At 45.0% G+C, this 26,500-nt stretch overlaps 1 pseudogene; it reads right to left on the bottom strand.

Moving 5' to 3' along the window:
- Positions 1-678: 678 nt before the first annotated feature.
- Positions 679-24,528, bottom strand: LOC131195117 (zinc finger protein 850-like; annotated as a pseudogene).
- Positions 24,529-26,500: the final 1,972 nt, after the last annotated feature.

The following is a 26,500-nucleotide window of genomic DNA, read 5'->3' as shown; positions in this document are numbered from 1 at the left end:
ATATATTTACGATAGAGGTTACCTTTGGCTCTTGGGATAAGGAACTTTCCACAGACAGTTGGTGGTAAAACCTTGAATGTGAACGTTACACTTGTTCTTTCCAAAACAATTTTTCCTATAACATTTTCCAGAGTTTAAAGAAGCCCAAGAACCTGCAAAAAATTCTTTTCCGTTACCATATATTTCGGATTATTGAAAAAAAGAATTCACAGAAAAACCATTTATAGGTAGAGATCAATTGCCTGTAGCTAAATCTTCAAATTCCAAAAACTCCTCAGCTAAATTATCTACAATCCACATAGGGTTGTTGATCAAAAGTAAGAATCTTGCAGATGCTCCATTTAAAATATCCCTTTCTTCTAAACTAGCAGTTTAAATGTGGATTTTTGGGGATAATTTTATAACCCTTCACACAGCTTCCTATTTTTCCCTTTTTTCTGTGGTAAAAAGCCTCAAACTTCCTTCCTATTAGAGCAGTGTCTTTCAAACTCAGCAACTCTTAAGACGTGTGGACTTCAATTCTCAAAATTCCCCAGCGAGTCATGCTGGTCGGGGAATTCTGGGAGTTGAAGTCCAAGCATCTTAAAAAGTTGCTGAGTTTGAAAACTACTGTGTAGAGAGATGGCTATCAACCCACCACACTTATCATTTTGTCCTTCCCTTTTTATATGCTTTCTATTTTCCATTCTAGTTTTTGAAATATGGGACTTGGAAAAGTAGATACTATTCTAAAGAGTGATAACAATAATTGGGAGAAAAAACCCATGCCCCTATTGCAAACTTATTTGCAGTTTATTTTGGGATGAAAATAAATTCTCAAGCAGGGAATTTAATTTTTTTAAAACATACACTGGCTCGGTATGTTTAATTCAGTGGTGGGTTTCACTTACCTTTGCTACCAGTTTGCTTGCGCATACGTAGAGCATATTTGATGACGTCCAGTTGTGTGGGTGGAGCGTCTCACCGCCGCTACTACCAGTTCGCCCGAACCAGGGCAAACCGCTAGCAACCCACCACTGGTTTAATTGAAATCTTCCTCAAACTCTGGACAGTCTTTTTAATTCCTGTCACATTGCTCCTCAAAACAAGCAGGGTTTGCATTGTGTTCATGCAATACACAACTGGTCATGTATCACTGCAGTCCACAGATGGCTCTGGATCCAGCAGATTCTCCTTCACAATTTTGGGAGGGGGGGACAGGGAGTCTATTCATTTCTAATTTGGCTCCAGGAAATTACATTTTGGCCCATTTATTTCTCCTGCCTCCTTTTTCCTGGCTATGGCTTCCTCCATAAAAATTCAGTATCTCTTTCTGTATTATTTGGAAAGGATTACTCTCCTTCACCAAACCAGCTGTCATTGCAAAATACAATCATAGTCAAATGATTGTATTTTTGATTGTATTTTTGTATCAAGTACCTTGATGAACGTATCTTTTTTTTTTTTATGTACACTGAGAGCATATGCACCAAGACAAATTCCTTGTGTGTCCAATCACATTTGGCCAATAAAAATTCTATTCTATTCTATTCTATTCTATTCAAAGTGATGTGGAAAAGTAAAAAATGTGGTAGGCTAACTCTTTCACCTGCCCTAGTTTTTAAGTTGAGGATTCCCAGTACTTATAAACTCATCACCTCTCAAAGTTAAGTGAACCTTTTAAGAAGTCATCTTGAGCGTTCTTCATATTAACACTTTGCCTTTAATAAAGCTTTTCAACCCTGAATGCAGATTACTCACAAGTTCTTCCTTGATCCATGTTAAATTTTATTTATAGATATCATGTTTCCTTGGGAGATTTTCCCATTTTATTTCTGGGTTATGGGAACGGATTTGATTTTGTTTTCTTTTGTCTTGCTCCAATAAAAAGCAATTCTCCATTTGGATTACTGAAAATCTCTTACACAGATCCTGTCGGGACTGGCTTCATTTATTTGAGTCGTTAGCAAGAAGTTGGACTTTATTTTCAATTCCACCCCGTGGCCTCCATTCCACACGTTTTCAAAATAGCTCACAGATACACCCTAAAGTTTTTCCTTTTTTTTCATCCCTTATTCGTTTAACTTTACCACTTTTCTTTCATCATCTAGTCAAAATCTGATTTCTGAAGGAGGTTTTAGTTTCTATCATAGTTCCCTTGATGTGGTTTATTAATCAAGGTAATAACATGTTCTTCTTAATTGTACCTTTCCAATGGAATACAGCATATACTCACTAAGACATGCTTTCTACTGGTCTACTTACCCGTACATTTGCTTTTTCTTGTCTGTGTAAAACTTAACCTTTCTCACAACTGAATTTTGTTTTGTTACATGGGCCCAGTGGTCAAGACTATCAAGATCCATCTGGTTCCTGAGCCTATATTTGGAGTGTTGGCTATTGCTGCCAGCTTGGGGTCATCTGTAAATCTGATGAGTTCTCCTTATATCCCATCTATATTTTTTATGAAGATGTTGAAATGTACTGGCCCTAAGACAGAACTGTGGGGAATCCCACTGCTTATTTTCCTCCAGATAGGTACAAGGACTACATGGTGAAAGTGGTTTGTCTGTCAATTATGAATCCATCTGGCACTGATGCTGTCTAACCCACATTTTTATAATTTATCAACTAGTAGGCTGTGGTCTACTTTGTCAAATGCCTTATTGAAATCCAAGTATGCTATATCAAGTATGCATTGTGGTGGTCCACTAATTTAATGAATTTGTTAAAGAATGAAATAAGATTTGTCTGGCTTACTAAGCGATTGCAAGTCAATTACAGGTAATAAGATTATCTTATATCATGTGTTCAAACATTCCCCCTTCTGTGGCATTGCAAATAGTAATTGGCAAAACCTAACAAAAGGTCTCTAAAGCTGGATCACAAAGCTACTTTGGAGAGAGGTGTTACATTTGGCCCTGAAAAGATACCTGAGAGGAAGCAGATTTGGGTACTGTGGCATATATCTGGCTTTCTCTGCTTGCTGCGCATCAGCTGTGTTGGGAAAGATGTATTCCAGCCAAGATGGAAAGGCTGAGATGCAAGTAGTTCATACTTGGGGTATATTTACAGAGCCAGGAAGAGAAGGTAAAGGGGCTGCTGCTGTTGAAGGTTGGCTTCAGCACAAACCTCTACTACTGAAAGGAAAGACCGACTCTGGCCCACCTGACTAGTTATGGAAAGAACAGTAAAATGTTTCAGAAGCTTATATACCGTGGAATATTTGAGTTCATGATACAGTCCTGCTCACATTGCCACATACAATTTGAGATGGCAATGAAGTGTAAGTATCCATACACCTGTCTTTTTAGGTTAGGTCAGTAATAAATATTCAAGGAGTTTCTTATACCTTGAAAAATATTGGAGCATTTCATCCAGAGCTGAACTGATTTTGCTGGTTACTGAAACAGGTTGGTAGAGGTTTCCACTGTCAGTAAAACTCTTTTCACATTCCAGGCATTTATAGGGCTTTTCCCCAGAATGAATGAGTTGCTGCCTATTAAAGTTGTTCTTCCGACTAAAGGTCTTTCCACAGTCCAGGCATTTACAGAATATTTCTCCTGAGTGGATTCTTTGATGGGTATAAATGTTTCTCAGCCAACTATATCTCTTTCCACACCCTTGGCATTAATAAGGTTTTTCTCAGGTGTGAATTCTTTGATGATTATAAAGAGTTCGCCTCACACTGAAACTCTTTCCACATTCTAGGCATTTATGTGTTTTTTCTCCTGTGTGAATTCTTTGATGTTCACGGAGGTTTCCATCCTGAGCAAAGCTCTTTCCACACTCCAGGCATCTGTAGGGTTTTTCTCCAGTGTGAATTCTTTGATGTATATAAAAACTTCCCTTCAGATTGAATCTCTTTCCACACTCCAGGCATTTGTAGGGTTTTTCTCCTATGTGAATTCTTTGATGTGTACGTAGGTATGCACCCTGAGTAAAGCTCTTTCCACACTCCAGGCATTTGTAGGGTTTTTCTCCTATGTGAATTCTTTGATGGAGATGGAAGTTTCCACCTTGAGTAAAGCTCTTTCCACATTCCATACATTTATATGGTTTTTCTCCTGTGTGAATTCTTTGATGATCACGGAGGTGTCCATCTTGAGCAAAGCTCTTTCCACACTCCTCGCATTTGTAGGGTTTTTCCCCAGTGTGAATTTTGTGATGTTCACGGAGGTGTCCACCTCGACTAAAGCTTTTTCCACACTCCATGCATTTGTAGGGTTTTTCTCCAGTGTGAATTTTGTGATGTTCACGGAGGTGTCCATCCTGAGCAAAGCTCTTTCCGCATTCCAGACATTTATAAGGTTTTTCTCCAGTGTGAATTCTTTGATGCTTATAAAGATTTCCCCTGACATTGAAGCTCTTTCCACACTCCAGGCACCTGTAAGATTTTTCTCCTGAGTGGATTCTTTGATGTATATAAAGACCGCTGGTGTTACGGAAGCTCTTTCCACATTCCAGACATTTATAAGGTTTTTCTCCGGTGTGAATTCTCTGATGATTATCAAGAGTTATCCTCAGATTGAAGCTCTTTCCACATTCCAGACACTGGTAGGGTTTTTCTCCTGTGTGAATTATTTGATGTCTACAAAGATTTCCCCTCAAACTGAAGCTCTTTCCACATTCCTGGCACTGATAGGGTTTTTCTCCTGAGTGGGTTCTCAGGTGGCTTTGAAGCTGATGATTTGTTTTGAAGGATTTTTCACATTCTGTGCAGTCGAGTTTCTTTTCTCCCCGTTGGATTTTTCTTCTTCGGGGATTCCCGTCTTTTCCGTCTGTGCTGAAGGATTCTACGCGCTTCGGGAGTATCTGGGCGGCTCCGCTTGTTCCCGCCTTTCCGTCCTTCTCCCTGATTCTCCCTCCGGGCATCTCCCTTCGGCTCCGGCTCATCCCGTTTGCGGGCGGCTCTTCGGCAGCCCCGGAGCAGCCGGGATTTTCTTACCGCCGCTGCCTCCCGGGGAACCGCGCCTGAGGTGGGCAGGGCTGCTCCGCGAGGTCGCTCCTCTCGGCCGGCGCTTTCTTCCTCCGCTGGGCTCGTCCGTCCTCCTGAAAGGGCGAAGGAGGAGGAGGAGGAGGAGAGGCGCGTTAGGGCTTCGTCCCTTTCCAGCCCCCAGAGGAGTCCCAAGCCCGCCCGGGGAAGAAGACCGAAGCCGCCGCCTCTCACGGCCCTTTCAGGCAGCCTGGAAGCGGCCAAATCCTTCCGCCCCGCCTTTCAGGACGGGACTCGGCGGACTCCCCGTCAGCCTCCCTCCCTCCCTCCCTCCCTCCTCGGCACTCTTAAAGCGTCCCCTGCGCCCTACCTGCACCGGGTGTCCGCCAGCCTCGCAATTACGCCGCGGGACAGCCTCTCAGTGACGTCATTAAATCCGGGCGCTTGGCAACCGGCGTGTATCATTTAGGATGGCGGCCACGTTCCCGTGTCACGTGATGACCCCCCCCCTCTCAGACAAGCAGGGGAAGCTAGATTCACCGAAGCGCGGAGTCATTCATTTAAAAACAGCAACGATTTGTTTAACGAAGAAATAATGTCTACGGAGACTCTCAGTCATTCAGGTCACGGTTGTCCCAAAGGTGCCTTTTTTTCCAAGGGGCAACTGGGCTTCCTGGTTCCAAGAAGCTTCTTCAGCTCTGACTGGATGGTGGGGAATTTATAAATCCTTCCATTTCCCCCCCTCCCCATCCAGTCAGAGCTGAAGAAGCTTCTTGGATGAGAAGGGAAATATATATTCAAAGAAAAAACATAAAGTCCAGTTGCCTCTTTAAAAAAGCACCTTTGGGTTAACAAAGAAAGGTTTAGAAATTGGATGACTCACTTAGTAACTGCATTGTTTAGCAATGGAAATTCTGGTCCCAACTGTGTCCTAAGTCAGGAACTATCTGGATAGGTAGGTAGGTAGATAGAAAGAAAAAGAAAGCATGTATTGCACTGAGAAATCAAATATTTCTGCTTCACAGATAGATTTTTGGTCACACTGTTAGAATCCCCATCTTGACTTTTTTGACCATCTTGTGTGGCTTAAGCTACTGCTTTCTTTTTATTTTTTTTAAATTTTGTTCAACCTGTGCTAGTGAATGACCGGAACAATTTTTAAAATTTTATTTCCTTCAGTCTGAAGTTTGTCTTTAAATACAGGTGGTTCTCATCTTACAACTGTAATTCTGTTGCTAAACAAGACAGTTTTTAAGTGAGTTTTGCCCTGTTTTATGACATTTCCTGCTGTTGTTGTTAAGGGAATCATTGAAATATGCAAAGAAATATTAGGAAAGGAATAAAAAACTATGGGGGGAAAAAAGAAACATTCTGGCTAAAATTGTAATTATGAAAAATTTATTTGAATATTTTGAATTGTTTATGATAAGAAAATGTCAATACTCTGTTCATGAATTGTGGTTGTGTGGAAAGGGGGGGGAATTAAAAAACAATAAAAAATTGTATATAAAAAAAGGGAATCACTGCAGTTGTTAAGTAAATAACACAGTTGTTATGTGAATCTGGCTTTTCCATTAACTTTGCTTGTCAGAAGGTTCCAAAAAGGGATTATATGACTCCAGGACACTGCAAGCGTCATAAATAAGGATCAGTTGCCCAGCATCTGAATTTTGATCACGTGTCCAAGGGGATGCTGCAATGGTCATTGTTAAGTTCTGGAAGTAACGAGGCTGGAGACCAGGGTAGTGACAACAGCTCTTTAATATAGGGTGAACCCAGCAACAGCTGGGGGAAAAACCTCTCCTTTTTATACAGTTCTACTGGCGGCTTCGTCCAATCAGCAACGTGCTGATTTCCCGCCCAAATATTTAAAGGTACATACAAGAATACATAACACTCCTCCCCTCCCAGAAAACACTTTGCCTCTATTTACATTTTATTTACATGTTATTTTTCGACGTAGTCACGCAAATAACCTGGGCGTCTCCTAGTTCTTTCAGACCTGCGCGGTTCAGTCCTGGGTGGTGTTTTGGGCTGTTCGGGGGGTCTGGTTTCCTCCCAGCTCTTTCTCTAGGCCATCGGGCCCTGGATTATTGCAGATTCTTTTTCTTGGCCATCCGGCCTGGATTACTTGTAATTTTCCTGTCGTTTCCCTCGAACCTGATGGCGTCGCTGGACCTCCGGGACCTCAGCTAAGTCTTGCGCCTCCCCCGGGTCATGGTCAGCTGTGGGTTCAAATAAGGAGGGGTCATAATTTGTTTCCTGTGGCTTAATTTGTTCAGTTATTCGTCTCCTTATCTGATCTATGTGGCGCCTCCATACTCGGTTGTCTTGTAATTCGACCAAGTATGACTTTGGGCCGGTTGCTTTTATTATTTGCCCTGCGAGCCAACTTGGGCCGTCCCCGTAGTTGCGGGCCCACACTCGGTCGCCTATTCCCAATTCCCTTGTTTTGTCTATTTCCCCCTTGTAACCCTCTGGTGTGTAATGGGGACTCAAACGGTCAAGTGGGCACCGGAGTTTCCGTCCCATCAATAATTCGGCTGGGCTTCTGCCTGTAGCAGTGCTTGGGGTTCTGTGCTGAACGGCCAGAAAGAAGTCTATCTTTGTTTGCCAGTCACCTGGCTTGAGCCTGGACAATGCCTCCTTAGCGCTCCGGACGGAACGCTCTGCAAAACCATTCGGCGCAGGGTGGAAAGGCGCAGAGAGGGCATGTCGGATGCCCTCCTCTGCCAAGTATTCTTCAAACTGGGCTGCCGTGAATTGCGGCCCGTTGTCGGACACCAGAGTGTCAGGCAACCCGTGGGTTGTGAATAAGTGGCGCGGGGCTGCGGTTAGTGCGTCGGCGGTAGTGGATTACATGAGTATGATGTCCAACCATTTAGAGAAAGCGTCGACAACCACTAGGAAAGTTTGGCCATGGAAAGGGCCAGCAAAATCAATGTGGATTCTTGACCAGGGCCCTTGGGGTTTCCCATTCCTGACTGGGGCCGTTGGGGGTAGGGGTCTGGACTCTTGGCAAGCCTGGCATTTCCCACCCTCTCAGCAATCTCTGAGTCCATGAGTGGCCACCACACATAGCTTCTCGCTAGCCCTTCATCCTGACGATCCCTGGGTGGCCCTCGTGGAGGAGGTCCATTACCTTTCCCTTAATTTATCGGGATTACCACACGATCACCCCATAACAGGCACCCCTTGAGCCGAGAGCTCATCCGCTTTTTAACAAACTCCTTAAAGCGCTCGCCCGAGCAGCGGCCACCCTCTTTGTACCCAACCGAGTACAGTCCTTAACATAATGTCCCGGTATGATGCCCGAGCCACTTCCTTAGATGTGACTGGGCCAGAGTCCAAAGAGTCAATAAGCAGGATGGGCGTCCCCAGCGTAGGGTCTTCGATGGCCCCTGGTAGTGGGCATCCGCTTAACGTCCTGCATGCCCCACTTCTTTTCCTGGTCGATGCTGCAGCTTGTACGAATAAGCGGCTAAGAAAATAGTCCATCGGGTCAAGCGTGGCCAAAGTGCCACAGGCGTTGGGCGGTCGCCAGCCAGTATCCCTAGTAGCGGTCTGTGGTCAGTCACGATTTCAAAATCCCGCCCAAAAACATATTCGTGGAATTTTTTCACCCCTGACACAATGGCTAGTGCTTCTTTATCTAATTGGCTGTAGTTCCTCTCTGGGGAGGACATCGTTCTAGAGTAAAAGCTATAGGGGCTTCTGTGCCATTTGAAGTCTATGGCTGAGTACAGCCCCACCCGTAAGGGAGGCATCGCAAACCAGCACTAGGGGCAATGAGTTATGATATTGGATGAGCAGGCTGTCACCGAGAGCAGGTTTTTACTGCTTCAAAGCCCTATTTTCCGACTTTCCCCAAGACCAAACAGTATTTTTCCTAAAAGCCTATGCAGCGTTCAGCAACGGTCGCTTTGTTTTTAAAAGACGCGTAAAAATTCACTAGCCCCAGGAATGCCTGTAGCTCTGCTTTGTTTTTGGGCGCTGGAGCCTTTCTAATTGCCTTGACCTTGCTCTCAGTGGGGTGAATTCCTTTCTTGTCTATCCGGTAGCCCAAGAATTCGACGGATTCGACCCCTATCTGGCATTTGTTTACCTTGACTTTTAATCCGGCTGTCCGGAAGATGCCCAGAACCTTTCTCAAACGCTCCCCCAATTCCTCTACGTTTTCCCCAGAAATCAGGACATCATCGAAGTAGGGAACTACCCCTGGGAGCCCTTGCAGAAGTCGTTCCATTAGGTTTTGGAACAGCCCTGGTGCCACACTCACCCCAAATTGCAATCGGGTGCACTTGAAGGCCCCCCTGTGCGTTACAATCGTTTGGGCTTCGGCTGTGCGGGCGTCACGGCAGTTGTTGGTAGGCTTGGGCCAAGTCTAACTTTGCAAAGACTTGCCCTCGCCCCAAAGAGTGCAGCAAGTGTTGCACCACGGAACCGGTAAGCGCTTTTCTGTAAGGCTTTGTTAAGCCGCCTTGTAGTCAGCGCAAATTCTAATTGACCCGTCTGGTTTTATTGGGTGACGACATGCCTCCCACTTATGCGTGATCGACTGGCACCAAAATCCCTGATTTATGAGCTTATCTAGCTCCTTGTCAATTTTTGGTTTTAGGGCAAAGGGACTCTCCTCGCCTTAAGCCTAATGGGAGCTACCTGGGGGTCTAAGTTGAAGGAAATAGGGGTTCCCTTGTACTTGCCCAGGCAGTCCTTGAAGACATCTTCGAACTCGTTAAAGAGAATGTCTTTCAGGTTACAGTCACTTCTGTAGATGCCAGTCACTCCCATGCCCAGGGCACGAAACCAGTCTAGTCCCAACAGACTGGGCAGGGTCCTTCGACGATCGTGATGGGCAGGGTCTTCTTGTGTGGTCCATACTCGACTGGACGGAGGTGGTCCTCGAACAGGATGCGATTCTTGGTAGTCGTGGACTCGTAGCGCTGTGCTTGCAGGTGGCGCTCGCGACTGATGGCAGTGACTTCGCCAAAGTGTCCCAGGACATGATGGTGATCGCTGATCCCGTGTCTACTTCGAGCGGCACCGCATCTCTCTATTTTGGTTTGGTGAAGATCTTCTTCTCCACTGGTCGAGGCGCGCCTATGACCACAGTCGCTTGGTTTGAACTGCGCTTTTTGTTTGAGCCAATCGCGGTCGCCTTGCCGATTCCGCGCCTGATTGGCCGATTTGAATTTTCGGCGGAAGGTTGGGCCGCTGACAAACTTGAGCTAGGTGCCCTTTCTTCCCGCACCGACATGTCGCGTCCTTAAACTTGCAGCGTTGGCGCTGGTGTTGACCACCGCAGCTTCCGTGATTCGCCCGGTCCCCTTTGTCGTTTCTCGGTTCGGCAGACCCTTCCTCATCTTCACCGCCGGATTCGGTCTGAACCTCCTCCTGGTGCACTGGAGTTGGCTTCCGCCTTTGGTGGGACAGGCTTGCAGTGTCTCCGCCGCTTGGGTGGACATTTCATGTGCTCTGGCTTCGCCCAGAGCGTTGGCCAGCGTTAGGTTGCTCTTTGCTAGCAGCCGTCGCCGCAAACGGATGTCTCTGACCTCGGATGAGTTGCTCGAGGAGCACCTCGCAGGTCGCGTATCCGCAGTCCTGGACGCTTTCCTTAGGCGGCCATGTAGTCACCGATGGATTCGCCTCCATCTGCCTTCGCCTCCGAATTCAAACCGCACGACGATTTGGACGGCGTTGGCGCAAGTGGTTTTTAGTAAAGTCTGTAGAGTTGGCCACGACACCGATTGTAACGGCGTTGGCTCTGCCAGGGCTTCCGCGATATCAATGACCTCGGACCACAGTGGCTTAAGAAATAAGCCCTTTTCGGTTATCTGAACTCCTTGCAGTTCGTTGGTTCTAGAAAGCTTCAAACGGGTCATATACGTTCCCCATTTCTCTTTAGCCGGGTCAAACGGTGCGGGCGGAGTGTAACTGGCCATCTCCGCTTTTCTGCCCTGTGTTTGCTGGGTTCGGGTCTATCGTGCTTCAGCTCGGTTCTGGTTCTCCTTAGCCTCGAGATCCCACCTTCGTCGCCAGTGTTAAGTTCTGGAAGTAACGAGGCTGGAGACCAGGGTAGTGACAACAGCTCTTTAATATAGGGTGAACCCAGCAACAGCTGGGGGAAAAACCTCTCCTTTTTATACAGTTCTACTGGCGGCTTCGTCCAATCAGCAACGTGCTGATTTCCCGCCCAAATATTTAAAGGTACATACAAGAATACATAACAGTCATAACTGTGAAAAACAGACACAAGTCCCTTTTCAGTGCCCTTGTAACTTCAAATGGTCACTAAATGAATTGTTTTAACTCAAGGATTACCCATATCATACTTGCTCAATGGCTGCAGAGGGTGGCCATCAAAGCTTCAAATTCAGGATTTTAAGTGTTAAAACTGTCAGAAGGTCCTCTCCTCCCTTTCCCTCCTTTTCTCTCATTCCTTTTGCTGCAAAGGGTAATTATAATGCCATTTGTTCATCATTTACTTCTTTATTGCATTACCTACAAAGATTTTGGCCCCAGATTCTTCTGATTTGCCCTTTGTTGGAGTCAAAACATCTATAAAGGGGCATACCTTTAAAAAAATAACATACATTTTAATAAGATGGAAGCCCTAATGGCAGTATACAAATTACTTTTGGGTGAAAATGTATATTACACTGCTCAGGGGCCTTTTTCTTAAAAAGTAGCAGGCAAGATTTGGTCAGGCTGACATAAGATGTAATTTAAAGAAGAGAGACAGGATCATACTTATGTATATCCTTCAAGAAGGCAGTCCCTATTTATTTCATTACCCTCATGTAGTACTGATTTAAAAATTGGGTCTCCTAGCAATTCTATGGTAAAAGAGGAAGTTGAAAAAATTAATACCGAAATAGAATGAACAACAGTTACAGTAATAGTAGTATTATTAATAGTGTCTCTAGTATCTTCTTCTACGCATGCATCTTCTTCTACGCATGTGCAGGATGGCGGCGTTTTAGGAGGCATGCTGACAGCGGGTCGGGTTTTTTCCCGGCCGTGAAGCCGCGGAGGTTGTTGCCGAGCTGCCCGGACCCACCGCCCCGTAGATCATCCTCCCGACAGCCGGACGGAGACCTTTGGGTCCTGTCAGACCCCCGGCTGCCGGGAACGGGGCTGGAATGTCGGGCGGACGGCGGTGGCCATTTTGGCTGGGTGCGGCACGGAGTGGCGCCCGCTGAGAAGAGCCGGGCCGGATCACGGTTCGCTACCAGGCAGCCGCATAGGTCCCCAGCGGCCGGTTACCTGGCATGTTTGTCACCGGCGGAAGCGTCCAGCGGCAATGATACCACCAGCGGCCTTGATACCACCGGAGGCCATTACCAACAGCGACGAATGGCGGCGGCCATTTTGGAAGGGTGCGCTCCAGAAATGGCCGGGTCGGATCGTGGGTTGCTGCAGCCGGCCGTCATGACATCGGCGGCTGGGAGTGGACCGCTAATCTTTTTAGCGGCTCTGTTTAGCAGCACTGATACCAACGACCCTTTGGACGGCAGATGGCAGGAGCTATTCCAGAGGGGCGCGGAGTGATAAGGAGTGGCGCCCACTGGAAAGAGCTGGGCCGGACTGCGGTTTTTACTGCTGGACCGTTTGCCGTCTTGTCATCATCATTGTACCATCGGTAGTCATCTGGATCGTTGGGTCGCATTATGGCTCCGTTATGACCGCATTTGTCATCACTGCGGGCGGCTGGACGGTTTGCCGCACTTTTTTGAGCAGCATTGTTACCGCCGGTTTAGACACGGACAGCTCAGGCAGGCGGAACTCGGACTTTTGTTGATGGGCGACATTATGGGCAGAATCCACCAGCCCAACTTCCATCTTTTATTCCATCTGACTGTTGCCCTACCGGCCTTTTGGCCGTGGTTTGTGACTGTCCTGGTTCTGCCCGCCGTCCGCGACACCATCTAGCGACCTGGGAACTCTTTTCCCCGCTGTTATTTATATCTTTATGCATGAAATATACGTCTGCCGAACTTCTTCGACTGCGAGGTTCCCCCGCCTCGTAGGAATGGCCCTCTGGGTTATCGAGGGCCGGCCTTAACGAGGGGTCTTGGGACCCGGAGAGGTGGCATGCGAGGAAGAATAATTTATGGGGTTTTGTACATAGGTTTTTTAATAAGGGTTTTTTAAAGGGGGGGAGGGTAGTGACGGGTGGGGGGAAGAACCCGTCGGGGAGGGTAGGTCCAGTCCCAGTTCACGGCGTTTTTTCACCAGGTCCGAGGCAGGGGGGGTGAGGGGTACGTTCCAGATGTGGAAGTTGGTTCCATCTGTACGGTAAGTGGGAGGGGCAGCTATGGCGGAAGCAAGGGGCCGTATCATTTTTTGGGAGCACGTGTTCGCTGTTTAAAAGTGATCACATGCTCCGGCCCCCCAGTCTTCTCCCGTTCCCCGGAAGGCCAGGATCCTCAGAGCCCGGGCCTCCGGTTGATGTTGTGTAATGCCCGGTCCGTGGTTAATAAGGCCCCCCTGATTTGTGATCTTATTCAGGGGGAGTCCACGGACTTTATGGGCATTACGGAGACCTGGTTGGGCGCAGAAGGGGGGTTGCCCCTAGTTGAACTGTGCCCTCCAGGTTTCCAAGCATTCCATCAACCGAGGGCCCAGGGTAGGGGTGGAGGGGTGGCGGTTGTAATGAAAGAGGGTCTGGAGCTGAGAGAGACCACTGTTCCTCAGATAACCGGCTGTGAATCCCTTCTTGTGAAGTGGGGCCATAAGAATCAGATGGGTCTGTTGATCGCGTAGCTGGCTCCTTGCTACGTGACTACAGCCCTGCCTGAGCTGCTGGAGGTGCTTGCCGGGGTGGCTGTTGAGATCCCCAGACTTTTGGTCATGGGTGATTTCAACTTGCCATCGGCCGGCTTGTCGTCAACAGTGGTTCAGGAGTTCCAGGCTTCCATGACGGCCTTGGACGTGATTCAAGTAACGGATGGCCCTACTCACACGGGGGGATCCACGCTGGACCTGATTTATATCTCTGGACAGTGGTTTAATGATCTGGTAGTAAGAGATTTAGTGGCAATACCGGTGTCATGGTCAGATCATTTTCTCCTCCGCCTAGACTTTCAGACCGCTACTCACCACCGCATGGAGACGGAACCAATACGTTGGTTCCATCCCAGGTGCCTGATGGACCCTGAGAGGTTCCAGACGGAGCTTGGGCCGTTTCCTGAGGATCTTGCCCACGGCACGACCGAAGAACTAGTGGCGGCCTGGGAACAGGCCGCGGCTGGGGCTTTGGATCATATCGTGCCTTTGCGGCCTCTGACCCGGCGCAGATCTCAATTAGCTACTTGGTTCTCTGAGGAGCTGAGAGAGATGAAACGCCGGAGAAGTCGCCTAGAGTGTCTGGAGGTCCAGCCGTTCCGAAGCAGATCGGACACTAGTTAGGTCTTCTTCAAAGACCTACCTAGTGGCACTGAGGGTGGCGAAGCGTTCCTACGCTTCCTCCCTCATTGCGTCGGCAGATAACCACCCGGCCGCCCTGTTTCGGGTGACCCGTTCTCTCCTACACCTGGGGGGACGGGATGACCCCTTACAGGGACGTGCCGAGGAGTTTAACGGTTATCTATACGATAAAATCGCTCAGCTCCGGGATAGCTTGGACCAAGATTGCGATGATCCGGATGAGACAACTGAGGCGCGTCTTGTCGATGTTGTTTGGGATGAGTTTGATTCTGTGGCTCTCGAGGACGTGGACAGGTTGCTGGGGAGGCTGCATGCCACTACATGTTTACTGGACCCGTGCCCCTCCTGGCTGGTGCTGGCCACTCAGGAGGTGACACGAGGCTGGCTCCGGGGAATTATAAATGCTTCTCTGATGGAGGGGATCTTTCCCGCCGCCTTGAAAGAGGCGGTGGTGAGACCCCTCCTCAAGAAGCCTTCCTTGGACCCAGCTATTTTGGGTAACTATTGTCCAGTCTCCAACCTTCGCTTTGTGGCGAAGGTTGTAGAGAGTGTGGTGGCATGGCAGTTCCCTCAGTACCTGAAGGAAGCTGTCTATCTAGACCCGTTCCAGTCCGGCTTCCGGCCCGGGTATAGCACGGAGACAGCTTTGGTCGCGTTGGTGGATGACCTCTGGAGGGCCAGGGATAGATTTTGCTCCTCTGCCCTGGTCCTGTTAGATCTCTCATCGGCTTTTGATACCATCGACCATGGTATCCTGCTGCGCCGGTTGGAGGGGTTGGGAGTGGGAGGCACCGTTTATCGGTGGTCCCCCTCCTACCCCTCCGCCCGGTCGCAGACGGTGTTGGCAGGGGGGCAGAGGTCGACCCCGAGGCACCTCACTTGTGGGGTGCCTCAGGGGTCGATTCTCTCGCTTCTCCTGTTCAACATCTACATGAAGCCGTTGAGCGAGGTCATCAGTGGCTTTGGGGTGAGTTATCATCTGTACGCGGATGATACCCAGCTGTACTTCTCCACCCCAGGCCACCCCAGCGAAGCTGTCGAAGTGCTGTCCCGTTGTCTGGAGGCCGTACGGGTCTGGATGGGGAGAAACAGACTCAGACTCAATCCATCCAAGACGGAGTGGCTGTGGATGCCGGCATCCCGGTACAGTCAGCTGCAACCGCGGCTGACTGTTGGGGGCGAGTCACTGGCCCCAATGGAAAGGGTGCGCAACTTGGGCGTTCTCCTGGATGGATGGCTGTCATTTGAAGATCACTTGACGGCCGTCTCCAGGAGAGCTTTTTACCAGGTTCGCCTGGTTCGCCAGTTGCGCCCCTTTCTGGACCGGGATGCCTTATGCACAGTCACTCATGCTCTCGTCACTTCTCGTCTGGATTATTGCAATGCTCTCTACATGGGGCTACCCATGAAGTGCACTCGGAGACTCCAGTTAGTCCAGAATGCAGCTGCGCGGGTGATTGAGGGAGCACCACGTTGCTCCCGGGTAACACCACTCCTGCGCAGTCTGCACTGGCTACCTGTGGTCTTCCGGGTGCGCTTCAAGGTTTTGGTTACCACCTTCAAAGCGCTCCATGGCTTAGGGCCCGGGTACTTACGGGACCGCCTGCTGTTACCACATGCCTCCCACTGACCCGTGCACTCTCACAGAGAGGGTCTTCTCAGGGTGCCGTCCGCCAAGCAGTGTCGGCTGGCGGCCCCCAGGGGAAGGGCCTTCTCTGTGGGAGCACCTACTCTCTGGAACGAACTTCCCCCCGGTTTACGCCAATTGCCTGACCTTCGGACCTTTCACCGGGAACTGAAAACTTATTTATTTATCCAAGCGGGACTGGCCTGATTTTTAAATTCTAAATTTTAATTTTAAATTTTTAATTGTAATTTTATTGGGTATTTTATATGGTCAATTGGACGGTTTTAATTTCGGCCTTTTATTGAATAAGTTTTTTAATTGTTATTTTAGTGTGTATATTAATTGTTTTAAATGTAGGCTGTACACCGCCCTGAGTCCTTCGGGAGAAGGGCGGTATAAAAGTTTAATTAATTAATTAATTAAATAAATAAATAATATACTATTAATATATATCCCCCACCCAGGTATGAATGTCTTTGGTGTTGTACAGGTAGTCCTTGCTTCATAACCACTCCTTCAGCGACAATGGCACTTACGACTGATACTTACAACTGATCCTCAAAGTTGTGGCCACCGCAGTATCTCTGCAGCCACAGAATTGTACTTTGGAAGCTCAGTGATCGCTCCACACTTCTGTCAGTTTCAAGTTGTCATGTGATCCTAATTTTCAGATTTCCCTGTTTCTTCCAACAAGAAAAATCAATGGGGAAGCCAGCAGGAAATTGGAAGTTATGGTCACATAAGGTCCTTTGTTAATAACCCACGCAGTCCACACTTAACAACAGGAACTGGGACTGCCGTAACTGGCAACATGGTTTTCAACTTATGAGTGAGTTGCTTAACAATGGAGTTTCTGTTCCTAGTTAGCATCATTAAGTGAGGACCACATGTATTCTGTTGTACTTCACAGTGGCCGATATAATATATTTTACATATAGGTTACCTTTGGCTCTTGGGATAAGGAAATCTCCACAGACAGTTGGTGGTAACAACCTTGAATGTGAACGTTACACTTGTTCTTTCCAAAACAAATTTTCCTATAATATTTTCCAGAGTTTAAGGAAGCCCAAGAACCTGCAAAAAAATTCTTTTCCGTTACCAGGTATTTCGGATTATTGAAAAAAGAGAATTCGCAGAAAAACCATTTATAGGTAGAGATCAATTGCCTGTAGCTAAATCTTCAAAATTCCAAAGACTCCTCAGCTAAATTCTCTACAATCAACATATGGTTTTAAATCAATCTTGCAGATACTCCATTTAAAATACCCCTTTCTTCTAAACTAGCAGTTTAAATGTAGATTTTTGGGAATAATTTTATACCCCTTCACGCAGATTCCTATTTTTCCCTTTTTTCTGTGGTAAAAAGCCTCAAACTTCCTATTAGAGCAGTGTCTTTCAAACTCAGCAACTCTTAAGACGTGTGGACTTCAATTCTCAAAATTCCCCAGCGAGTTGTGCTGGTTGGGGAATTCTGGGAGTTGAAGTCCAAGCATCTTAAGAGTTGCTGAGTTTGAAAAATACTGTGTAGAGAGGTGGCTATCAACCCACCACACTTATCATTTTCTCCTTCCCTTTTTATATGCTTTCTATTTTCCATTCTAGTTTTTGAAATATGGGACTTGGAAAAGTAGATACTATTCTAAAGAGTGATGACAGTAATTGGGAGAAAAAACCCACGCCCCTATTGCAGACTTATTTGCAGTTTATTTTGGGATGAAAACAAATTCTCAAGCAGGGAATTTAATTTTTTTAAAACATACACTGGCTCGGTATGTTTAATTCAGTGGTGGGTTTCACTTACCTTTGCTACCAGTTTGCTTGTGCATGCGCAGACAGTATTTGATGATGTCCAGGTGGATGAGCGGAGTCCCCTACCGCCGTAACTACTGGTTCGCTCGAACCGGGGCGAAATGCTAGCAACCCACCACTGGTTTAATTGAAATCTTCCTCGAACTCTGGACAGTCTTTTTAATTCCTTTGTGATATTGCTCCTCAAAAAAAGTAGGGTTTACATTGTATTCATGCAATATGCAACTAGTCATCTATCACTGCAGTCCACAGATGGCTCTGGATCCAGCAGATTTTCCTTTCCAATTTTGGGAGGGGGGACGGAGAGTCTATTCATTTCTAATTTTGCTCCAGGAAATTACAAATAATGTTCTTGTTTTCTTTCTGAACACATTTTGGTCTATTTATTTCTCCTGCTTCCTTTTTCCTGGCTATGGCTTCCTCCATAATAATTCAATCTCTTTCTGTATTATTTGGAAAGGATTAGTCTCCTTCACCAAACCAGCTGTCATTGCAAAATACAATCATAGTCAAAGTGATGTGGAAAAGTAAAAAATGTGGTAGGCTAACTCTTTCACCTGCCCTAGTTTTTAAGTTGAGGATTCCCAGTACTTATAAACCTCATTACCTCTCCAAGATAACCTTTTAAGAAATCATGTTGAGCGTTCTTCTTTGCCTTTAATAAAGCTTTCCAACCCTGAATGCAGATTACTTACAAGTTCTTCCTTGATCCATGTTAAATTTTATTTATAGATATGTTTCCTTGGGAGATTTTCCCACTTTATTTCTGGGTTGTGGGACCGGGTTTTATTTTGTTTTCTTTCGTCTTGGTCCAATAATAAGCAACTCTCCATTTGGATTAATGAAAATCTCTTACACAGATCCTGTCCTGGCTTCATTTACTTGAGTTGTTAGCAAGAAGTTGGACTTTATTTTCAATTCCACCACTTGCCTCCATTCCACGTTTTCAAAATAGCTCAAAGATACACCCTAAAGTTTTTCCTTTTTTTTTCATCCCTTATTTGTTTAATTTTAGCACTTTCCTTTCATCATCTAGTCAAAATCCGATTTCTGAAGGTGGTTTTAGTTTGTATCATAGTTCCCTTGATGAGGCTTATTAATCAAGGTAATAACGTGTTGTTCTTAATTGTATCTTTCCAATGGAATACAGCATATACTCACTAAGACAGTGGTTCTCAACCTTTATAGTGCTGTGACCCCTTTAATACATGCTGTGACCCCTTTAATACAGTACGGAGGCATTAAAGCGGAGACTCCTCCCCTATTAAGTTTATCACTCCTGAAGCCAGATTAGGCTAGTGATTGGGAGTGATTGCAGCTGGCTTGATAGGGAGACATCAGAGCAAAGATTTCTCTCTTTTTTAATTCATCGCACCAGAAGCCGAATTCGGCTAGCGATTTGAAGAGCCTGCAGCTGGCTTGTGGAGTCAACCATTGGAGCGTGATTCTTTAACTCGCAAGTATACTTCCCATATTTCCGATGGTCTTAGGCGACCCCTGGCAAATCGTCATTCGACTCCCAACGGGGTCCCGACCCACAGGTTGAGAACCGCTGAACTAAGACATGCTTTCTACTGGTCTACTTACCTGTACATTTGCTTTTTCTTGTCTGTGTAAAACTTAACCTTTCTCACAATTGAATTTCCTTTTGTTCCAAGGGACCAGTGTTCAAGACTATCAAGATCCATCTAGTTTCTGAGCCTATATTGTTGGCTATCGCTGCCAGCTTGGGGTCATCTGCAAATCTGATGAGTTCTCCTTATATCCCATCTAAATTATTTATGAAGATGTTGAAATGTACTGGCCCTAAGACAGAAGTGTGGGAAACCCCACTGCTTATTTTCATCCAGAAAGTTCCATTAAGGACTACATGTTGAGAGTGGTTTGTCTGTCAGTTATGAATCCATCTGGCACTGATGCTGTCTAACCCACATTTTTTATAATTTATCAACTAGTAGGCTGTGGTCTACTTTGTCAAATGCCTTACTGAAATCCAAGTATGCTATATCCACAGCATTTTGCTGATTCGCTAATTTAATGGATTTATTAAAGAATGAAATAAGATTTGTCTGGCTTACTAAGTGATTACAAGTCAATTACAGGTAGTAAGATTATTTCATGTCATGTGTTCAAACATTCCCCCTTCTGTTGCATTAAAAATAGTAATTGGCAAAACCTAACAAAAGAAGATGCAAGTAGTTCATACTTGGGGTATATTTACAGAGCCAGGAAGAGAAGGTAAAGGGGCTGCTGCTGTTGAAGGTTGCCTTCAGCACGAACCTCTACTACTGAAAGGAAAGACTGACTCTGGCTCACCTCGCTAAGTAATATATTAAACTACAGCACCACTGAATTACATTTGCAATGATTATATAAGAATGTACAATTGAATACTGTTGCTCTCATATCCCTTGCACAATCTGCAAGATGTAGACTGATTTGTAAGAAAAAATGTGATCAGGCAAAACACTTAATAATTTGTAATAGAATTCAAGTTAAGCTAAGGAAAATGTTCCTTTTATAGTAAAACTGAACCAATGTTAACTGTGGTTACTATTTACTGACCATTTATAGAAAGTACAGTAAAATGTTTCAGTTTATAAACCTTGGAATATTTGAGTTGATAATACAGTCCTTGCTCACATTGCCACGTACAATTTGAGATGGCAATGCAGTGTAAGGATCCACACACCTGCCTTTTTAGGTGTAATTAGATCAGTAATATTCAAGGAGTTTCTTATACCTTGAGAAACTTTGGAGCACTTCATCCAGAACTGACCTGATTTTTTTTTGTTGTTGTTAGCCATGCTGTAACCATTTATAAGGTTCCCCTGCCATGTAGATTCTTACGTAGAATATACATTGGAGAGGAACCTTTTGGTTATTTCCATTTATTCTTAGGGATTTGTCCCACTCCGTACATTTCTAAATTTTCTTCTCTGTGAAAAGTTGAATCTTAGTGAATCATGATTGATCCTTTGATGTCGGAAGAGGTTGCCACTGGAAATAAAACTCTTATCACAGTCCAGGCATTTATATGGTTTTTCTCCTGAATGAATTCTTTGATGTTCAGAGAGGTGTCCACCCTGAATAAAACTCTTTCCACATTCCAGACATTTATATGGTTTTTCTCCTGTGTGAATGTTTTGATGTTGACGGAGGTTTCCATCCCGAGCAAAGCTTTTTCCACACTCCAGGCATTTGTATGGTTTTTCTCCAGTGTGAATTCTTTGATGTTGACAGAGGTGTCCACCCAGAGTAAAGCTCTTTCCACACTCCAGACATTTGTAGGGTTTTTCTCCAGTGTGAATTCTTTGATGGAGACGGAGGTTTCCAACTACAGTAAAGCTCTTTCCACACTCCAGACATCTGTAGGGTTTTTCTCCAGTGTGAATTCTTTGATGAATATTAAAATTTCCCCTCACTTTGAAGCTTTTTCCACACTCCAAACATTGATAGGGTTTTTCTCCAGTGTGAATTCTTTGATGTTGATGGAGGTGTCCACTCTGAGTAAAGCTCTTTCCACACTCCAGACATTTATATCTTTTTTCTCCTGTGTGAATTCTTTGATGTTGACGGAGGTGTCCATCCCGAGCAAAGCTCTTTCCACACTCCAGGCATTCGTAGGGTTTTTCTCCAGTGTGAATTCTTTGATGGACATGGAGGTTTCCAACCTTAGTAAAGGTTTTTCCACACTCCAAGCATTTATAGGGTTTTTCTCCTATGTGAATTCTTTGATGTTCACGGAGGTGTCCACCCATAGTAAAGCTCTTTCCACACTCCAGGCATTTGTAGGGTTTTTCTCCAATGTGAATTCTTTGATGTTGACGGAGGTGTCCACCCATAGTAAAGCTCTTTCCACACTCCAGGCATTTGTAGGGTTTTTCTCCAATGTGAATTCTTTGATGGACATGGAGGTTTCCAACCTTAGTAAAGATTTTTCCACACTCCAGGCATTTGTAGGGTTTTTCTCCAGTGTGAATTCTTTGATGTTCACGGAGGTGAACACCCTGAGTAAAACTGTTTCCACAGTCCATACATTTGTATGGTTTTTCTCCTGTGTGAATTCTTTGATGTTGACGGAGGTGTCCATCCTGAGCAAAGTTCTTTCCACACTCCAGGCATTTGTATGGTTTTTCTCCAGTGTGAATTCTTTGATGATTATGAAGAGCTTTCCTCAGAATGAAGCTCTTTCCACATTCCTGGCACTGATATGGTTTTTCTCCTGAGTGGGTTCTCAGATGGTTTTGAAGCTGCTGATTAGATTTGAAGGATTTTTCACATTCTGTGCATTCGTGTTTCTTTTCTTCCCATTGGGATCTTCTTCTACGGGGATTCCCATGTTTTCCATCTATGCTGAAGGACTCTACGTGCTCCGGGAGCATCATGGGGCTCTGCTTGTTCCCGTCTTTCCCTCCTTCTCACCAATTCTCCCTCTGGGTATCCATCTTTCACAGGGTCCCCTTTGGCTCTGGCTCATTCGGGTTGTGGGGAGCTTTTCTGCAGCCACGGAGCGGCCAGGATTTTCTTCCTGCCGCCACCTCCCAGTGAAGCCGCTTCTGAGGTGGGCAGGGCTGCTCTGCAAGACCGTTCCTAACTCGTCCGTCCTCCTGAAAGGGCGAAGGAGGAGAGGCACATTAGGGCTTTGTTCCTTTCCCATCGAGAGGAGTCTCAAGCCCACCCGAGGAGGGAGACCGAACTCGCTGCCTATCACGGATCTTTCACGCAGGCTGGAGGCAGGCAAATCCTTTCACCCTGCTTTTCAGGTGGGACCTCGGACTCCACGTCAGCCTCCCTCCTTACCTAGAACCTCTAAAGCATAACCTGCGACCTATCTGCACCGGGTGTCCGCTAGGCTAGACCCTCCATCCATTCGTGCACTTACACATCATGATATCCTCTGTCACATCATTAAAATCCACACGCTTGGCAACCGGCATGTATTATTTAGGATGGCTGCAACGTGATTCCCCACCCCCCCAGCCTCTCAGCCAAGTAAAATCCATAGGGAAAGCTAGATTCACTTACCAGCAGAGTGATTCATTTAAATACAGCAAGGATTTGCTTAACAAATAGAGATGTCTCAGTCATCCAGTTCATGGTTGTCTTAAATATGCTTTTTTTCCAAGAGGCAGCTGGACTTTTATGTTTTTTCTTTCAAGATGTTTCGCTTCTCATCCAAGAAGCTTCTTCAGCTCTGACTGGATGGTGGGGAATTTATAAATCCTTCCATTCCCCCCCATCTCCCCATCCAGTCAGAGTTGAAGAAGCTTCTTGGATGAGAAGGGAAAGATATATTCAAAGAAAAAACATAAAGTCCAGTTGCCTCTTGAAAAAAGCAACCATCATAAATACGTTGCCCAACGTCCAAATTTTGATCACATGAACATGGGGATTCTGCGGTAGCCATAACTGTGAAAAACAGACACAAGTTCCTTTTTTAGTGCCCTTGTAACATCAAACGGTCAGTAAATGAATTGTTGTAACTTGTATCATACTTGCTCTATGGCTGTAGAGGGTGGCCATCAAAGCTTCAAATTCAGGATTTTAAGTGTTAAAACTGTCAAAAGGTGCTCTCCCTTTCTCTCCTTTTCTCTCATTCCTTTTGCTGCAAGGGGTAATTATAATGCCATTTATTCATCATTTACTTCTTTATTGCCACTACGTACAAAGATTTCGGCCCCAGATTCTTCTGATTTACCCTTTGTTGGAGTCAAAACATCTCTAAGGGGCATACCTTAAAAGAAAGGAACATACATTTTAATAAGATGTAAATCCTACTGGCAGTATACGAATTACTTTTGGGTGAAGATGTATAATATTACACTGCTCAGGGGCTTTTTTCTTAAGTAGTGGGCAAGATTTGTCAGGCTGACTTAAGATGTAATTTAAAGAAGAGAGAGAGCATCATACCTATATATACCCTTCAAGAAAGCAGTCCCTATGTATTTCATTCGACTCATCTAGTACTGATGTAAAAGTTGGGTCTCCTAGTCATTCCAGTGTAAAAGAGGAAGTTGAAAAAACTAATACCGTAATACAATAACCAACTATTGTAATAATAGTAGTATTATTAATAGTATAATAATAGTGGTATTAGAGGGTAGAGTTCCCCAAACTCTATACTGCTGCCAAAAAGAAGGGATTTGGGCCAGTGGTTAAAGGCAAATTTTTTAGTCCATAGTGGTTAAGGTACCTGGTTAGAAAGTAAAAGACTGAGAATCCCCCTCCCCCATGTATGGAAGTTTTTTATGCTGTACACGTAGTCGTTGTATATATATACCCTTTAAGAAGGCTTTCCCTATTTATTTCATGGCCCACATCTACTATTGATGTAAAGGCGGGCAGGGCTGCTCGGCGAGGCCGCTCCTTTTCTCTCGCCCAGCGCTTTCTTCCTCAGCTGGAGCTCGTCCGTCCTCCTGAAGGGGCAAAGGAGGAAGAAGCGATGCGCGTCAGGGCTTCGTCCCTTTCGAGTCCCAAGCCCGCCCGCGGAGGAAGGCCGAAGCCGCCGCCGCCTCCTCCTCTCACGAGCCTTTCAGGCAGCCTGGAGGCGGCCAAATCTTTCAGGCCGGGCTTCGGGCTCCCTGTCAGCCTCCCTCCCTCCTTCCCTGCCCGGGAGTCTCAAAGCGTCTCCTGCGCCCTACCTGCACCGGGTATCCCGTCAGGCCAGTCCTCGCACTTAACGCGTCGCGATACCCTCCAAGTCACGTCATTAAAATCCGGGCGCTTGGCAAACGGCAGGTATTATTTAAAATGGCCGCAATTTCTCCCCCCCCCCCGGTCACGTGATCCCTCCTATCTCTCAAAGCCTCTCAGCCAAGGAAATTCCACAGGGAAAGCTGGATTCGTTTAAGCGCGGAGTGCTTCGTTTAAAAACTGCAAGGATTTGCTTAAGAAATGGAGACTCTCGCTCATCCCAGCCATGGTTGTCCCAAAGGTGCTTTTTCTTCAAGAGGCAGCTGGACGTTTATGTTTTTTCTTTGAAGAGGTTTCCCTTCTCATCCAAGAAGCTTCTTCAGCTCTGACTGGAATTCTTCAGTCAGAGCTGAGGAAGCTTCTTGGATGAGAATAGAATAGAATAGAATTTTTTATTGGCCAAGTGTGATTGGACACACAAGGAATTTGTCTTGGTGCAGATGCTCTCAGTGTACATAAAAGAAAAGATACGTTCATCAAGGTACAACATTTACAACACAAATGATGGTCAGTATATCAATATAAATCATAAGGATTCATAAGGATTTATAAGAAGGGAAACCTCTTCAAAGAAAAAACAGAAAGTCCAGTTGCTCCTTGAGAAAAGCAAGACCATTTTAAAGTGAGTTTTGCCCCATTTGATGACATTTCCTGCCACTGTTGTTCAGGGAATCATTGCAGTGGTTTAGTTAACAAAAACAGTTTTTAAGTGAATTGGGCTTCCCCATTGACTTTGCTTGTCAGTCACAAAAGGGGAGCACATGACCCCAGGACACTGCAACTGTCATAAATATTTTTTTGCCAAAGTATTTTTTTATTTTTTATAAACATAAAAAAAAAATCATTGTGAACAAATTATTGGTCAGGTACATCTTGAAACATATTAAATTTCACCCAAATTATAATCTAATACAATGTGATTTCTTCTTCTTAAATTTGATTATTTATTGCACAGATCTAATATATATCAAAAAACCATCAAATTCAACCTTTTCTGAAAGTATATTTAAAAGAAGTCTAGTCCCCAAATTTAATTCCCTAAAACATCATTAATAAATCTATTAAGTTTTTAAATTTCACCAATCAAAGCTTTATATCTTCGTTACTAATCAGAGGTCAGACCATCAAAAAACTCTTTCTTAAAACTGCCCAGAGATCACGTAGACAATTTCTTTCTTATATAGAAATAGTCCTGAACTCACAAAGACCCCTATCATCTTCGTCTGTCTCTTAATCAATAACATATATTTAAAAAATTTCTATCTAATCAGTTAAACATCATTAATAAATCTTCTATTAAGTTTTTAAATTTCACCAATCAAGGCTTTATATCTTCATTACTAATCAGATATCAGACCATCTAACTCTTTCTTAAAACTGCCCAGAGATCACATAGACAATTTCTTTCTTATATAGGAGTGGTCCTGAACTCACAAGAGACCACTCTTCCCATCATCTTCCTCTGCCTCTAAATCAATAACATATATTTAATAATATTCTATTTAGTCAATTTCAAATACCAAACAAAAATTTAACATTTAGAAGGGTAATTACTAATCATTTCCACCAGTTCAGATATGTTAACTGCTTCCTTAGAAGTTTTATCAAATCCTTTTATTACCTTACTTACTTATATATATATATATAAAAGAATAACTTTTTCCTCAATGTAGTAGCGCTCATTTCCCTCTTATCCCAATTTGTTCTAGTTTCTTTCCCTCCATTTCCCAAAACATCAATCATTTTTATCATAATTGTCACTCATATTTTAACATAGATATTAACATTTTCTAAATAAATTTTTTAACTTAACTCTAGAAGCAGCCATTAATTCCTTTCAAAAAAATGTCGTGTGTCCACATCAACAGCGCCTTCTCCAAGAGAATAGTCCCGCTATTTCATTTTTACATCCTTTCTTTGCCTCTGGATTCTTGCTTAAATAGAAAATTCAATTCTATAGTCCAAAGACTCACCATCTGAGGCTCTCTTCTAAGGCTGTTATATAGTCCCAGCAACACCAATTC

Source organism: Ahaetulla prasina, chromosome 3, assembly GCF_028640845.1.
Source record: "Ahaetulla prasina isolate Xishuangbanna chromosome 3, ASM2864084v1, whole genome shotgun sequence".
In the NCBI taxonomy this organism is placed as follows: Eukaryota; Metazoa; Chordata; class Lepidosauria; order Squamata; family Colubridae; genus Ahaetulla; species Ahaetulla prasina.
Note: the sequence above shows the minus strand (reverse complement) of the source record. Positions and strands in the feature narration are given on the sequence as shown.